Genomic DNA, 15759 nt, shown 5'->3' on the forward strand with positions numbered 1-15759 from the left:
ATATTTTTCTTGAAAATCTGACTTTCTTACTTAGTATTTTTGTCTTGATTTCAGTAGAAACATCTTAAAATTCTTAAATCAAGATGCTTTTTCTTGATGAGCAAAATGACCGAAGAAAATAAGTCTAGTTTTTAGACCAAAAATACTAAATGTAAGTGATTTTGTGCATAAAAAAGCAAAAAAAAAAAAAAAAAAAAAACTGCCAATGGGGTAAGCAAAAAAATCTTGAACATTTTTCTTAAACACTAAATTCAAGAAAAATTCAAGAAAAAAATGCTTACCCAATTGGCAGATTTTTTGCTTGTTTTATGCACAAAATCACTTTTTGATATTTTTGGTCTAAAAACTTGATTTTTTGCTCATCAAGAAAAAGCATCTTAATTTAAGAATTTTTAGATATTTTTACTGAAAACAAGGCAAGAATACTAAGATTTTTTTCTTGAAAATCTGACTTTCTTACTTAGTATTTTTGATTGGATTTCAGTAGAAATATCTTAAAATTCTTAAATCAAGATGTATTTTCTTGATGAGCAAAATGACGTAAGAAAATTAGTCTAGTTTTTAAACAAAAACTATACAATATAAGTGAATTTGTGCTTAAAACAAACAAAAATATCTGCCAAAGTTTGCTTAAATTAAGTGTTTAAGAAAAAAGAAATCTTATTTTTAGATTTTTTTCTCACCCTATTGGCAGATATTTTTGCTTGTTTTAATCACAAATTCACTTAAATTGTATAATTTTGTCTAAAAACTAGACTTATTTTCTTACGGTCATTTTGCTTATCAAGAAAATACATTTTGATTTAATTTTTTTTTTGATATTTCTACTGAAAACAAGACAAAAATACTAAGTAAGAAAGTCATTTTTGCAGTGTAAGTCGCACAGCTATTGTTTGATTTTTCAGAACATTTTAACCAAATGCTTTCAAAAAGTGGTGGGGACAAAATCAGCCATTTCAAAAAGTGGTGGGGACATGTCCCCAGCGTCCCCAGTGTAAATGACACCTATGCTTCCGGCAACACTTCACAGCAGCAGACACAGACAAAAAAACTACCCCAAACACACACATTTATATTTTCCCCATGGGGAGGGAAACTCACAAAAAAACTAAACACGATTCCCATAGACATTAACTCTGGAAAAATGTATTTGATCACAATAATTAGAATATATAACTTATTTTCCCATACCTTAAGTAGTACACAATATCCTGAACAATGAAAATATCCCAGAAGCAACTTGGCCACGTTGTCCCTGAAACCCCCATGATCAATTAACATTGGTAGACTCCCAAACTAAATGGAACAAGGGATTCCAGCCACTTCTTTCCCAGAGATGGGACAAACACCACTATGACAAAGTGCCATACACTCATTTTACTGGACAATTAATAATTATAATAAAAATATCAATACAAATTAAATAATAATTATTACACTTGATATTTCAAATTGTTGTGTAGTCATTTTATTGTAATTTTAGATTTCAGCATTTGATTATTTACAGGGAACTATTTTTTTCTTTTCTTTTTTGACCACGGAGGGCTGGTGGTCTACGAAATTCCCCGGTAGATTTTTTTGGTCCCACTCCGCCCCTGTTTGGGCCTTTATAGATGATTTCATGAGACACATGCATGTAGTCCTGGTTTCGCGCCTGGCCTGAAGTTAACTTCACCACTGTAAAAAGCAGCATGAAGTTAAAACAACTTTTGCAAGTTTTTTGCAAGTCAATTTAACCTATATTTTAAGTTGTGGCTTAAAAAAGTTGACATAACTTATAAAATCAAGTTGAAATTGTTGAACTTATTTTTATAAGTTAAAGTAATCTAAAAATATATGTTGATTTGACAGAACGCTGCATATTTTTTTTACAGTAGATTGTTTGACGTTTTGGCAAACTGTAGCTAAACTGACCTATGTAACAAACTTTCAGCAGTGCCGTTATACAATATAAAGACAATATCTATAAACAAAATGCACAGACAATAATGAATAAATAAATAATAATTAAACTGTCAAGAAGTTTTGGGAACCGTGGAAAAGAAAAGAAATAAATTGCCAAAAGAACAGTCTGTTATCCTGGTTAGGAGTCCATCTTGGTTCTTCACTGATTAAAACGACTTATATAATGCTTTTGCTCTTCACCTGGTGTCTTAGCTTGCAGATTCTACTGTTGATTTTCTGACATCAGCTTCCTTGGCCATAGGAAACTGTTTCAAAGCAGCATCTGTGGAGCAGAACAACAAGGATAACTCTTTCCCTCCTCCTGCTCCCCATCTTGTTCACAAAAATCTTTCCTAGCAGAGATGCAATAAAACTGAAAAGCACCAGCTCTTTTACTGGCAGTTGGCAAACAACTTTTAGGTGCATTACCGTCACCTACGGATTAGGAGTGTGGGTCAGGATCATAGGTCAGGACCTATCTAGCAGCCTCCTTGTTGCTGGTGTCTGTTACGCATCTCTCTTCTGAATCTCAGCTTTCTTCTCGAGCATTGCAAGCTACGTGCTCTGACGCTTATGTGTGTGTGTGTGTGTGTGTGTGTGTGTGCGTGAGTGCGTGCGTGCGTGTGTGTGTGTTCTTGTTTGCAATATATATTAAAGCATATAAAAACTTAATCAAACTTTTACATGTAAAAAATATAGTGCCTTTTTTGGTCTTGATTGCGATATATTTTGTATCATATGTATGGGAATATGTTGCCTAATATATTACATGATATTTTCCAATGTACTGCAATATATATTTGTTTCGTAAGGGGGTGCTGATCCAGTGGTTGTTGTAAAGGGCAGGAGCAGAGATTTGAATTTGATGCAAGCTGCTATAGGAAGCTTGTATAACCCGACAAATAGAGGATTGATGTGCACCCTCTTCGGCTCATTAAAGACTCTTGCCACTGCATTCTGGATCATCCATAGGGGTTTGGTTGTGCGGGCTGGGAGTCCGTCCAATAGTGCATTGCAATAGTCCAGTCTGAAGAGGACAAGAGCCTGGACTAGGACTTGTGTATCATGCTCAGATAGGAAAGCATGCTTGGTTCCCTCGCTACCATTAGCTTTAGTGGCTCACTGCAAGTTTTACACAGTGTAAGGTGGTGCCAAACCCTGACAAAAGGTATTTCCTGAAGCCAGCAGCAAATGGCTGAATCCACAGGGAATCGCTTCCTAATTCCTGTTGAATTATCATTTGAAACCTTTCTCAAAGAATTCACATCTACCCCCCAAGACAGTTACCCCATGGTGTGGGACACCCTACCACACTTTCTCATCCCCCTCTCCTCATGTTCTCAAGCCAACTGTATATGGAATGCTACATTCTGCAAACACATGTATCTGAAACTGGTCTTGTTTGGTGTTATATGAAGTGTTTTAATGCAAGTGGTACATTTGGGTTTATTAATATGACAACAGGATTCAATGTTAATCTGTGACAATAAATAAGTAAACTTAACCTAATGTTGGGAGACAACTCCTAACTTAGACATGTTGACCAATCACCCACTGTATGTATATTAGGCTACACCCCTGATTTTTAGAACAACTAATCGGTACCAAACTCCTATATGCTTTGTTCTCTGGTTATTTAAGGAGATGTGTAGAAGACTCAGGCGGGACTTTCAATATCGAGAAATGCACCCCCATGATGCTGTCCTGGCACAGCATCATGTATTTTCATTTTATTTTGAGGAATCTGTAACCAGATCTTCATCTCCTTACCAGGTATGCAATGGTTTTTTGATTGTTTCGCATTTGAATTGGAATGTAAATTGGCTTCTGAATTGTGTTTTACCTACCCGGTTAATAAATTGTTACATTTGCATTCATTCTAATTTGCTCTGTATCATTGACTCTTCTAAGTTACTATAAAGTATTACGATATCCTTTGTTACCACAAATCTTTGATCGGGGTTAATTCATGTTAATTAGATTCTGCCTCTTAACTATGTTGGTGGGCAGTCGCATTGACTATCGGAGTGATAGTTCTATTATCCATTTTATAATAACGTTGTTATATAGTCATATGATTTAACTATAGGCAGCTAGAAGGAGCTAAGCTAAACCTCTGGTTATAATTCATTAAGTGGTGTAAGCGACTGTGGGGGCTATATGGATACTATTTAATGAGAGCACGTAAACATGAAACGGTATCATTAAATTGCTTTAGCCATAACCTCTAGTTATTGTATGGTCAGATTAATTATTTAACCTTAACTAAGTTGTTTTGTAATCGCATTTGGTAATTATGCGTCTAGAAGGAGCTAGACTGAACCTCGGATTATGGTTTTATGTTTTATATTTAATTGGCGATTTGTGAGAGCTACATGGGGACCTTTTAACAAGAGATTGACTTTGTTAAATTGCTTTAGCTACAACCTCTAGTACGGTCGAGTTTGTGTTCAGTAACCACACAACGGCCGGTGTGGACTGATATGACATTGGTAATCGAATGAATGAGTTAAATGAAAACATGAGTAAATAGAATAAGCAAACGTTTATCCAAATTCCAAAATTACATCAATTTGATTCATATTACAATACGTTTCATATCTTTGGAGTCAGATATTAAGTTGCGTAATGTTAAAACCGGAAGCACCGGAAAAGACCGAATGCGCTATAAACCGGCCATGCCGTTTGGATTCCGTCGTTGGGCCAAGCGGATGGATGGGGTCATATTTGGACTCCTTACAACAGTAAAGGTCAAAGATGGCAGCACCCACATTTAGCTCAAAAATGAGCTGGATATATTTTATGCATTTCTTTGTATGCCACGCAGGCTGTGACACATTGTTTAAAGGAAGTTGTCAGACCACAGAGAGTTGTAGTTTCAGCAGTTTTTTTTATAAATGTGGTGTGAGAATGGAAAGTTTAATAGTTCTTTGACCAGAAAAAACTGTTGCTCTAGCTTACATTTAACCACTTCCTCTGATGTGGTGCAGCTCGCCCATTAACTTGCATCTTACACACTGGAGACAGGATGGAAAACATTTCAAAATCACACACTGCTAGTTTGCCAAGACTAACATTAACTATAACATTTTATTATCTATATATAAATGTTGAATAAGTAAATTTATTTAGTCCAGTGTCAAAAATACAGAAAGTACAAAACTACTGAACTTAAATGTATTTAAAAAAACAAAATACATTTATCTGAAATAATGCCGCAGTGCGCTCTGTCATGTGCAGTATAAACTCACGCCAAGGGCTTAGTTATGAAATTCAGTACAAATGTCTGAAACAATTAAAACAGATATAATATTCTGACTGTGCAAAATGAAAGCTATTATACTAAGATGACTGATGATCAATAAACTCTACCTAATAAAACACTTTAATTTCTTTATTGGTGAATATTTTGCTCTGAACTGACTTTGTCAAAGTCATTCAACATTCAATAGGACAAAAGAGCAACAGATTTTAAACACAGATGCCTTTTTTTAGAAACAAATTAATTGTTTGATTCTGATTGCCAAACAGAAATGCATATCTGGAGTCTCCAATAATCAGCAAATTAAAGTATAAACAATCTCTACTGTAGAATCTGCTGTTTATAAATGTCAATAGACAAACATACTCATAGTGTAAAATAACTGATTCACAGCTTTTAATCATCTTGTGATGGAGACACCCTCAGGTCCTTACACTGGCTTCCTGTCACATTTAGAATAGATTTTAAAGTATTGTTACTCGTTTATAAATCACTTCATGGCTTAGGACCCAAATACATGACAGATATGCTAACTGAATATAAACCTAACAGATTACTTAGATCATTAGGATCAAAAGATTCACTCAAAACAAGGTGCGTCAGCATTTAGTTATTATGCCACATCTAGCTGGAATCAGCTTCCAGAAGAGATCAGATGTGCTTTAACAGTAAACACTTTTAAATCTAGATTAAAAACACATCTGTTTACTTTGCATTTAGTGAATGAGCACTGTGCTGCTTCACACTGACTGCACTTTGAAGGGATGGTTCACTTTGGAATGGGGGCTCTGTCATCGTTTTCTCATCCTCGTGTTGTTCTGGGCCTGTGTGGGTTTCTTTTTTTCTTTTTGGTGGGCACGGGGGAGGATGTTTTGGAGGGTGATGGTGGGCGCGCAGCGGTGGGTGGCCGTGGACTTCCATGGTAGGAATAAAAAAAATATGATGGAACTTCTTACCATCATTTAACAAAATATTTTCTTAGTCATTTATCCAAGTACTTACAAAATATTTTTTCCCTACTATGGAGGTCTATGGTCGCTTGCTACTGTGTGTTTGCCGTCATTTCTCGGGGTGTCTTCTTTTGTGTTCGTCGGAGGGGGGTGAGACTGTGTTAGCTGGGTTTGGAGCGGTGTGGGGATGGGTGGATGGTGACGGAGTTTTTCATTTTGAAGTGAACTATCTTTGGCCATGTTTACATTAGAGCATTTGCGTTTTAAAACGGCATTTTAAAATGAAAACGATCCTCGTTTATACTGGCATTTTAAAAAGAATCTTCATCCACACTATACACCACCATAAACGCATGAAACATGACCAATCACGTAACTGGGCATGCGCATAAAAGTGTAAAATAACTTATTACTCTAATAATAGCTTACCTTTGCACGTTTATGCAGCCTAGGGGTGTGCGATATTGACAAAAAGTCATACCTGGGTCCTTTGCTGGCAACTATAACAGACACTATATTTGAACCTATAAAAATGTGTTTGGGAAAGTCTTATACTGTTCTATTTCCCCCCTACAACATATTAATATGATTAATAGGTTAATTTTGATTTTATAACTAAACAGAAAGGTCTTTATGATTTAAAAAGAAAGCATTCAAGTGAACAGTACTAAACAGTAGCGAACTTGAAGCAAAAATAAATTTCAGCAAATGCAAACTTCAATCAAGCATAGTAAGATGTGAAGTATTAATTTAGCCTACCAGAAATGCTTATTGCATTAATTTTTAAAAGTGAGCGAGGTCCGTGCACGTCCTCCGCTAGCAACACACAAATAGCTAATAGCGCAAGCGCCTAAACGAGCATTATATTAATGACGTTGAGTTTATTGTTTTTATTAATTTATATTCACAAAACGTATCAACAAAACATCGATTAAAATTAAGAGACAAATTATCTGAAACGAAATTCATTTTAAAGTAGCAAACAAAACTTACATTAAACTGGAAAATAATGTCTGACCCATTACAATTCTCCCTTTATATTGGCCTTTACAACGCCTATATGGCGTTTAAAATTACAGTCTATCTTTCGTAAGCTAACTAAATTTAAACAAAACATAAACACTTATACTGTTCTAGCTCCCCCTACAACATATTAATATGATTAATAGGTTAATTTTGATTTTATAACTAAACAGAAAGGTCTTTATGATTTAAAAAGAAAGCATTCAAGTGAACAGTACTAAACAGTAGCGAACTTGAAGCAAAAATAAATTTCAGCAAATGCAAACTTCAATCAAACATAGTATGAAGTGAAGTATTGCTTTAGCCTACCAGAAATGCTTATTGCATTAATTTTTAAAAGTGTGCGAGGTCCGTGCACGTCCTCCGCTAGCAACACACAAATAGCTAAAAGCCAAGCGCCTAAACCAGCATTATATTAATGACGTTGAGTTTATTGTTTTTATTAATTTATATTCACAAAACTTATCAACAAAACATCGATTAAAATTAAGAGACAAATTATCCGAAACGAAATTCATTTTAAAGTAGCAAACAAAACTTACATTAAACTGGAAAATAATGTCTGACCCATTACAATTCTCCCTTCATATTGGCCTTTGCAACGCCTATATGGCGTTTAAAATTACAGTCTATCTTTCGTAAGCTAACTAAATTTAAACAAAACATAAACACATTAAACCCAACAATACTCAAACATTAATATAAAACAGACATTATCTATAAGGATACATGTTAAAACAATCCGATGTAGTGTTTATAATAGCTGGTTGGTAGATGTTTACTATTTTTGGCAAAACCTCCGTTGCAAACCAACATTTACATGAATAAAATAATTTTTACTTTGAAAATGATGCGCTGTCACGTTAACGTCAGCTGTTCGTTTACATAAGACTCCGTCTACGTTCATTTACACTCAGAGCAACGTCTGAGGCTATGTTTACACGTGGGCTGTTATTTTCATAAACGGACATTTCAACCTCTCCGGTTTCAAAAATAATATCGTGCACACATGTCAGTTTTTAGAAAAGTGTTTATTTACACGTACCCGTGCATATATGCCGTCAAGAGAAGCTCAAGCCCACGTAAGCCAATCACCGGCACCGCTGGTGGTGACGCGAACTGGTTCTTCATGTTGGAGGGAGGAGTTGTTGCAGTAGGTGATCGATGACGTCAAAGTACCGCGAGAGCGAGTTGAGGAATCATACGTAGAGGTCTAATTTCGAATCGCTCTCGCGGTACTTTGACATCATCCGTTTGTCGGTTCTTGCAGCGCCGCATGAAGTCAAACACGCGCAAGATTGCTGACCTCCGAGCACTCGTCTCTGCTCCTCGACATAATGGAGCAGCTGTATTTGCAAATACAAACACACGAAACGAGTTTGCACGAACAGAAATGTTTTCTTGGAAGCGTTCAGAGTAGCAGTCACATGTAAACATGGGTCGCACTTTTGACGTAGGTGCGAGCTCTGGCGCATACTCTGTGACGTTGCCTGCTTAAACATCCGTTTGTCTCACTTTACATGCAACCGTGCAACCGAAGATTTTCAAGATCTTCACTCTGGCCGGAGTTCTTAGAAACAATCGGTTTCACAGGCGAGTTCTCCGTTTGCGTGTAAACGAGGGGCACAAACGAAAGTAAATCTCTCAGTTTTTAAAAATAACCATGTACGTGTAAACAGAGCCTGAGTTCCCAAACTAAAACAGCGTTTGCGAACGAATCCGTTTATGAGGGTCGAAAACGGTGATGTAGTGTAGATGAAAGGCGTAAACGTAGCAAAAGTAACGCGTTTTAAAGCATAAACGCATTAATGTAAACATAGCCTTTAACTCAAGTCACTTTTAATCCTGTTTTATTCTTTTTAACATTTTAAACTGTTTTTATTAAAATCACATCTACTTTCTTTAATTGTTATTTTAAATTCTCATGTATCTTTGTTTTTATTGTGATTTTATCGTGTATCTCTTATTTTTACATTTTCTTTTATATATATTGTTTTCTCATTTCTGTGTAAAGCACTTTGAATGACCTCTGTGAATGAAATGTGCTATACAAATAAACTTGCCTTGCCTGCCTTGTCTCTACTTGTGAAAACAACACATCACCAAACATAAGATTAACAACAGTAATAAAATAATGTGGAATGTAATATAACAAGTACACTATCAGAAAGAAATCTTATCACTGGGACGGTGCCTTTAAAAAAGGTCCTAATGGGACGGTGGGGTTCCTGGACAGGGTTTATCCTAGTCCCAGACGTAAATGCATGTTTGAGCTGCCTTTATTTAAAAACACCTTGTACTGACATATCTTAATATATATCAGTGTCATTGTTTTGTCTGCACACCAGTTTTTTTAGAAGGTATGTTTGTAATAACTAATAAAATATCCTACTCTGTCATGATTTCGGTCTTACCGGTTTGCTGTGTGCTCTGTTTTTTCCTTTGTTGTTTTGTGTTTGTTTTGCGCCTCATACAGGTGTTCCCGTTCTCGGTGATTTCCTCACCGCGTCATCTTCACCTGAGGCTTGTTTATTCCTCAATCGGCATTAGTAAGTTCTCCATTTTCCCCTCAGTGTTTGTCTTTCGATGTATGTCGCCGTACCGTACCGTGTCTTGTCATCTATATAGATTGGTCTGTGCTTTCTGCTTTTCGCTATTTCAGAGATTCAGCTGCTGATTCACCTTCTTTGGATATATATCTCCCTGCTGTGGATTTACTACACGCTGTTGGACCATAAAGTCACTCTGTTCCCTCCATAGACTGTTGCCATCTGACTTTCGTTCTTCACAGCGATCAGCGGAGTTTGCGTCCGCGGGGCAAGCCCGTTTGCGGGTTGTTAATGACTGTTTATCTCTGTGTCCATAGACTGCCCAGGCACCAGTTGAAAGCTCATCTGGATTAATTCATCTGCCCTCCTGTTTCTCCACCTGCGGTGTTCCGCTGCGGAGGCTTGGTAATCCTATTGGCTTCTTCCCTGTGCCCGGGAGAGTTTCGCCCTCTCGTTCAGGCTTTTGCGGTGCGGCGCGCGCAGGAGCGGTCTACGTGCCCTTCCCCATATTGGGGGCTCAGATACCCTGTGTAGCTCCCCGTGCCGTGGTCCGGCCGGGACATCTTCTATCTCTATTCACCAGCGGCAGTCTCCGGCTTTATTTCCTCATTGTCAAATAAATAGACATTTGCATTGGGATTTTTTGACTCTGTCGTTCCTTACATACTCTACTACTGTAAAACTACTATAAAAATGTCATAAAATAACTAAGGCTTAATCTAAACCATGTCCCAATATGTTCCATACAGATGTTTTTGTAGTGAAAATTTTTTTTAGACAGAAAGAAGAGATACATAGTTCTTCTAAGAAACTTTGACAGAATGATTCTTTGGGGAGCCAAAAAGAAAAATGGTTTATCCAACCTATTCTCCCATACGATTATTTTGGTGGTTTGTCCATTCCCTCAAATACAACCAACAGATGTGTTTACAAAAATTAGCGCCTCTATTGGCAGCAGGTGAAACTTCATTTAAAAGAAGAAGCGATGATTCATCATCTTTGTCAATGTGTTACATTCATGAATTTCTTCATACAAAGTTATCATATGGCTTCAGTTAAAGGTGCAGTGTGTAAATTTTTGTGGCATCTAGTGGTGAGGTTGCGCATTGCAACCAACAGTTCAGTCCACTGCTCACCCCTTGCTTTTGAAACGCATAGAGAAGCTACGTTAGCTGCCACCAGACAAACATGTCATCGTCAGAGACAACTCAGTAAAAAAAGTTTGTCCGTTAAGGGCATCTGTAGAAACATGGCGGCACAAAATGGCGACTTCTGTGTAAGGGGACCCTCAGTGTATGTAGATAAAAACATCTCATTCTTAGGTAATAAAAACATAACGGTGAATTATGAAAGGTCTTTATATACCCCTGATTATATAGTTTTGTATAATATTTAGCATTTATATCAACAGATTCTTCTAAAAATTACACACTGCACCTTTAAAGTGCACCTTTTTTGTTGCTAAAAAACAATGTTATTTTTTTGCATTTGGTGTAATACAATGTGTTCGTCTGGTTTATGGTTAAAATACCACCTTATTTACCACATTCTGTACATTTTTGTAGCTCAAGATTTACATGTCTTACTGAAACACACTGATTTTGTACAAAACTCATCAATTTGAAAATATTTGTAACCTTAAAATGGGTGACAATAAAAGCGCTCCTATGTTCTCTACATTGTAGTTTATTCATTGAACTACCATAACCATGCTGTTTAAATCTGATAAGAGATCATTACCTGAATGTTACCTGACTGAAAGAAATAAAGGCTTTCAGCAGAGCATATAATTATACTTACAGGTGTTAAACTTACAGGAAAAATATTTTTGTTGTAGAAAACTAAGGACCCTCCGTTTGACACAAAACCTCTTCCTGACATTTACGTTTACTTTATAAGCATTGTACTGTATGTCACGCTGTATTTTAAGTTGTTTAGATGCAGTGCAGTAATGTATGTGAAGTAATATATGTTACACCAAACATGTTTAGAGTTTGCATATTCAAGAGAATGAGTTCTGTTTTAAGTAACACACATTTAAACTCAAATTCATTATATTGAAATTTAAATGTTGAAATTTAGCATCAATTTTGCTTTGCATTAATGTTTACAAATATACTAAAACATCTTTGCATCCCATATAAAAAAAACGAAATTGACGTCAGCATTCTGTGGGGTTTCTGTGGAAATGAGCTGGTTGTGTTGTGGTTGTGAATGTTCTTCTAAAGAACACGCCGTTTCACCACACAATCTTTCTTGGTATTACTCATTAACACCTTCAAAATATTTTTTTGCTGTGACTGCAAATCAGTCACTCACAGAAGTGGTGGAAAATAATACTGTTTGACTTGTGTGACCAATATTGCTCATTGTTAATTCATGTTAATGCATTACTTAATGTTAACAAATACAACCTTATTGTAAAGTGTTACCATAAAATGCATACATCAGCAAAAACAAGCCTTTAATGTACATGTTGTTGTTGCAGTTGTTGGTTGTGATTGTCCGTTTGGTTCCTTTCATCCTATCATCTCCTCTAGGCTCCAAATATCTGTCAGTGCCGACTCTTCTCGTTTTCTCTCTGTCTCACCTGCCATCTGCCCCAGTTCTCCCTTCCTCTGTGTGCCATCTTGTTCATCAGCAGTGTTGGGTGTAACTGGTTACTAAGTAATTAGTTACTGTAATTTAAAGGAATAGTCTATCCTTTTTCCATATTAAACTATGTTATTACTAGGGATGCACCGATAGGATTTTTTTGGCCGATAAGATTTAAACAGACAACTTCTGGCCGATGCCGATACCGATATTAAACACTTGTATACAATACTATACAGTTGGTCTATTTGCTAGTTTATTTCTGCATCAAATTATTTTTACTGAACATGGATTGGATCTAATTAACATTCAACTGACCAACATAATAAGAGAGGCACAAATTAAGCTAAAACTAATATAATAAGACAGCATGACAACCTTCAAAAGTCCATGACAGTACTATGTTCTGTGTGGGGACATGTGGAGTCATATTGTGTGTGTGGCTTCCACGTGTTCCCAGTGTCTTGTGGCTGTCGTGGTCTTGCCAGACCTTGGTGTTTGGTTCAGGTCTGACTTCTGAGGCCATGGCAGCATTGTGGTTTGTGTGGGGACACGTGTGTTCACATTATGTATTTGTGTCACGTGTTCCCAGTGTCTTGTGGCTGTCATGGTCTTGCCAGACCTTGGTTCAGGTCTGACTTCTGAGGCCATGGCAGCATTGTGGTTTGTGTGGGGACACGTGTGTTCACATTATGTATTTGTGTCACGTGTTCCCAGTGTCTCGTCACTTTCACCCTACTCCCTTATGTACTCGTGTCTCGTGTCATTAATTATGTTCACCTGTTCCCCATTGATGTGGTGTCTTTATAATGCCCTCGCGGTGTCTGTGGTGTGCGCGTTCGTTGTCGTACTTCAGTGTTTCCTGTTCACCGTGTTGCTGAAGAGCTGTTTCTGTATTAGTGTTTATTTGTTCCAGTGTTTGTTTCTGAGTCCGTGTTCATCATCGTGTTTATTACCTGTTTTACCCCCACGTGGGTTTTGGTGTTTATTCATTAAATAAACTTTCAGTTTATTTATTATTTAAGTCGTGTCTGCGTGTGGGTTCTCTCTTTGTTTAGAAACGTACCGTGACAGATGGTTTCAAATTCATCCAAAATCGGACGATAAATATCGGCGGCCAATACATCGGTGCATCACTAGTTATTACATTAACTAAGAAGAGTTGATACATACCTCTATCATCTTAGTGCGTGCACGTAAGCGCTGTGGCGTGCTGCGACACTTCGATAGTATTTAGCTTAGCCCCATTAATTCAATGGTACCAAAGTGCTTTTCTAAGCGGATTTAAAATGGTAACTATATTGTATGGCGGAATAGCACTCAGTGGCGGATCTACACGGAGGCCATGGTGGCCCGTGCCTCTGTAGACATGTCCCTGGCCACCCCTGTGGCCACCCCGTGCTAACCAAATAAAAAAGTATACATTTATTTTGATTTTACACGCGAGTGCCAAAAGTGGAACTAATGCGACGCAACGTTCTACACGGGCAAATTAGAGCGGCGCACCCAACCACTGTAGCTGGCTGCAGGTGTCATGACACAGGTGCTGTCTCAATTCGTTTTCAATCGCCCGATGTTGAGAATGTGTATGCAGGTTTGGGCACTGCACTCTAAAAAAACAAACGGTGCTATATAGCACCAAAACAATTGCTTTGGATCGTAACGATAGAAGAACCATTTTAGTGCCATATAGCACCGGTGAAGAACCAGTGAAGCACCAGTGAAGCACCAGTGTAGAACCATATAGGGGCCATATAGCACCACATATGGTTCTACATAGCACTATATGGTTCTACACAGGTGCTTCACTGGTGCTTCACTGGTTCTTCACCGGTGCTATATGGCACTAAAAATGGTTCTTCTATCGTTACGATCCAAAGCAACTGTTTTGGTGCTATATAGCACCGTTTGTTTTTTAGAGTGTGGTAAGGACTCTAGCTCACTTCACATTAGGGCTGTCACTTTTGAGAAAAATCAAATTTGAACGGATTTCGAATATCAATATATTCGAATATCTAGGCGTCGCCCCCCCCCCCACGCGCATCAAAAACCCACCGTAATGGAGGTTCAATCACAAAATTATTAACAGTGACAGTCATAAACAGGGTTGTCTGGATTACTTTTTTACTTAATGTTTGAAACAGCAGGTTATCAACTTATGAATAACAAACTTATATAGGCCTATATAAAAAAATGATTCAGTACAGTTACAAACAATAACGTGACAACTTAAAGGATAATTCCGGTATTTAACACTTTGGGTCTCATTTCTGGTTTGTTTTAAATGTACTACAGTGATGGACACAGAAATTTTGACAAAGGGTCGTGTCTTGAGTTTTTGACTTGTTTAGAAGCGTCTCTTGACTGCTTCAGAATGGAAGTCAATGTCCATGCACAAACATGTCATTAAAACAACACGTAACATTCATTTTCAAAACTGTACTACTCACCGAGTGGTGCGTGGTGTTCGTTGATGTTTAAAAACAAGTTGTGAAGCGAAATACAGTTTCTGTCGTGTTTTATTTGGCATTTTGTAAAATTCGATTGATCTCTCTTGTAAGATTCATTGCTCGCTGATATATCACTCCGCCACTGGGAAACAGAAAAAAGGTCTGTTTACATGTGGTTGTAGTTTTTTCGCTCGGTTTCTCTCAGAAGAAATTTTTCCCATATTTGTAGGGCTGGACCAGAATATTTGAATATTTGTTCCGTGGGTTGACATTCGATTTTCAGTTTTGAGATTCGAATATATATAGTAATATTTTACAGCGTTAATGCAGAGCTTTTGCCAAGCAGGACGTGCGCTTCACGCTCCCGCTCTATAGGTGGCGCAGAGAGACCAACATCCATAGCCAAAAGCCACCAAACGCCACCAGTGGAAGAGATCGCCTCGAACGGAAAGCGCGCTTCCTGCTTTGGTATTCACGCTAATAGTGTTGTAAATAACGTCCAGTTTCTTGCAAAAACTGATTGATTTGCTTCACAAGACGTCAATATGTCACACGGAGTTATGGGGGATTACTGTTGTATTGGATATATATGCTTTAGCTATTAAAGTGTGCGGATCGGTTGACTTGCATGACAGGGCACTGGGGTTTCTGCAAATATCTTCTTTATTGTTCTGCTGATGAAAAAAACATATTGGATTGTGTAAGTGTTATAAATAAACTTAATTTGGAAAGTATGCTACCGTTTTATTAGTTTGTTGAACTTCGTTCATTTATTTTCGTTGTTTTATTTAAATAGCCTACCCTTTACGTTGTCAGTAATTACTGTGCTGTTAATTTCTGATACGGGAGTGTTTGTTTGTTAGAAAAATGTAAGGCTACCTTATTAAAAGTGCTCTTGTGTTTTGTTTCACTAATGCTGTTCTCGCAGGACGCGTGACAGGCATGCCGAGTGTGCTAACGCTTCAGACTCAAATATAGAGTGGAAG

This window comes from Paramisgurnus dabryanus, chromosome 18 (assembly GCF_030506205.2).
Source record: "Paramisgurnus dabryanus chromosome 18, PD_genome_1.1, whole genome shotgun sequence".
Taxonomy (NCBI): domain Eukaryota; kingdom Metazoa; phylum Chordata; class Actinopteri; order Cypriniformes; family Cobitidae; genus Paramisgurnus; species Paramisgurnus dabryanus.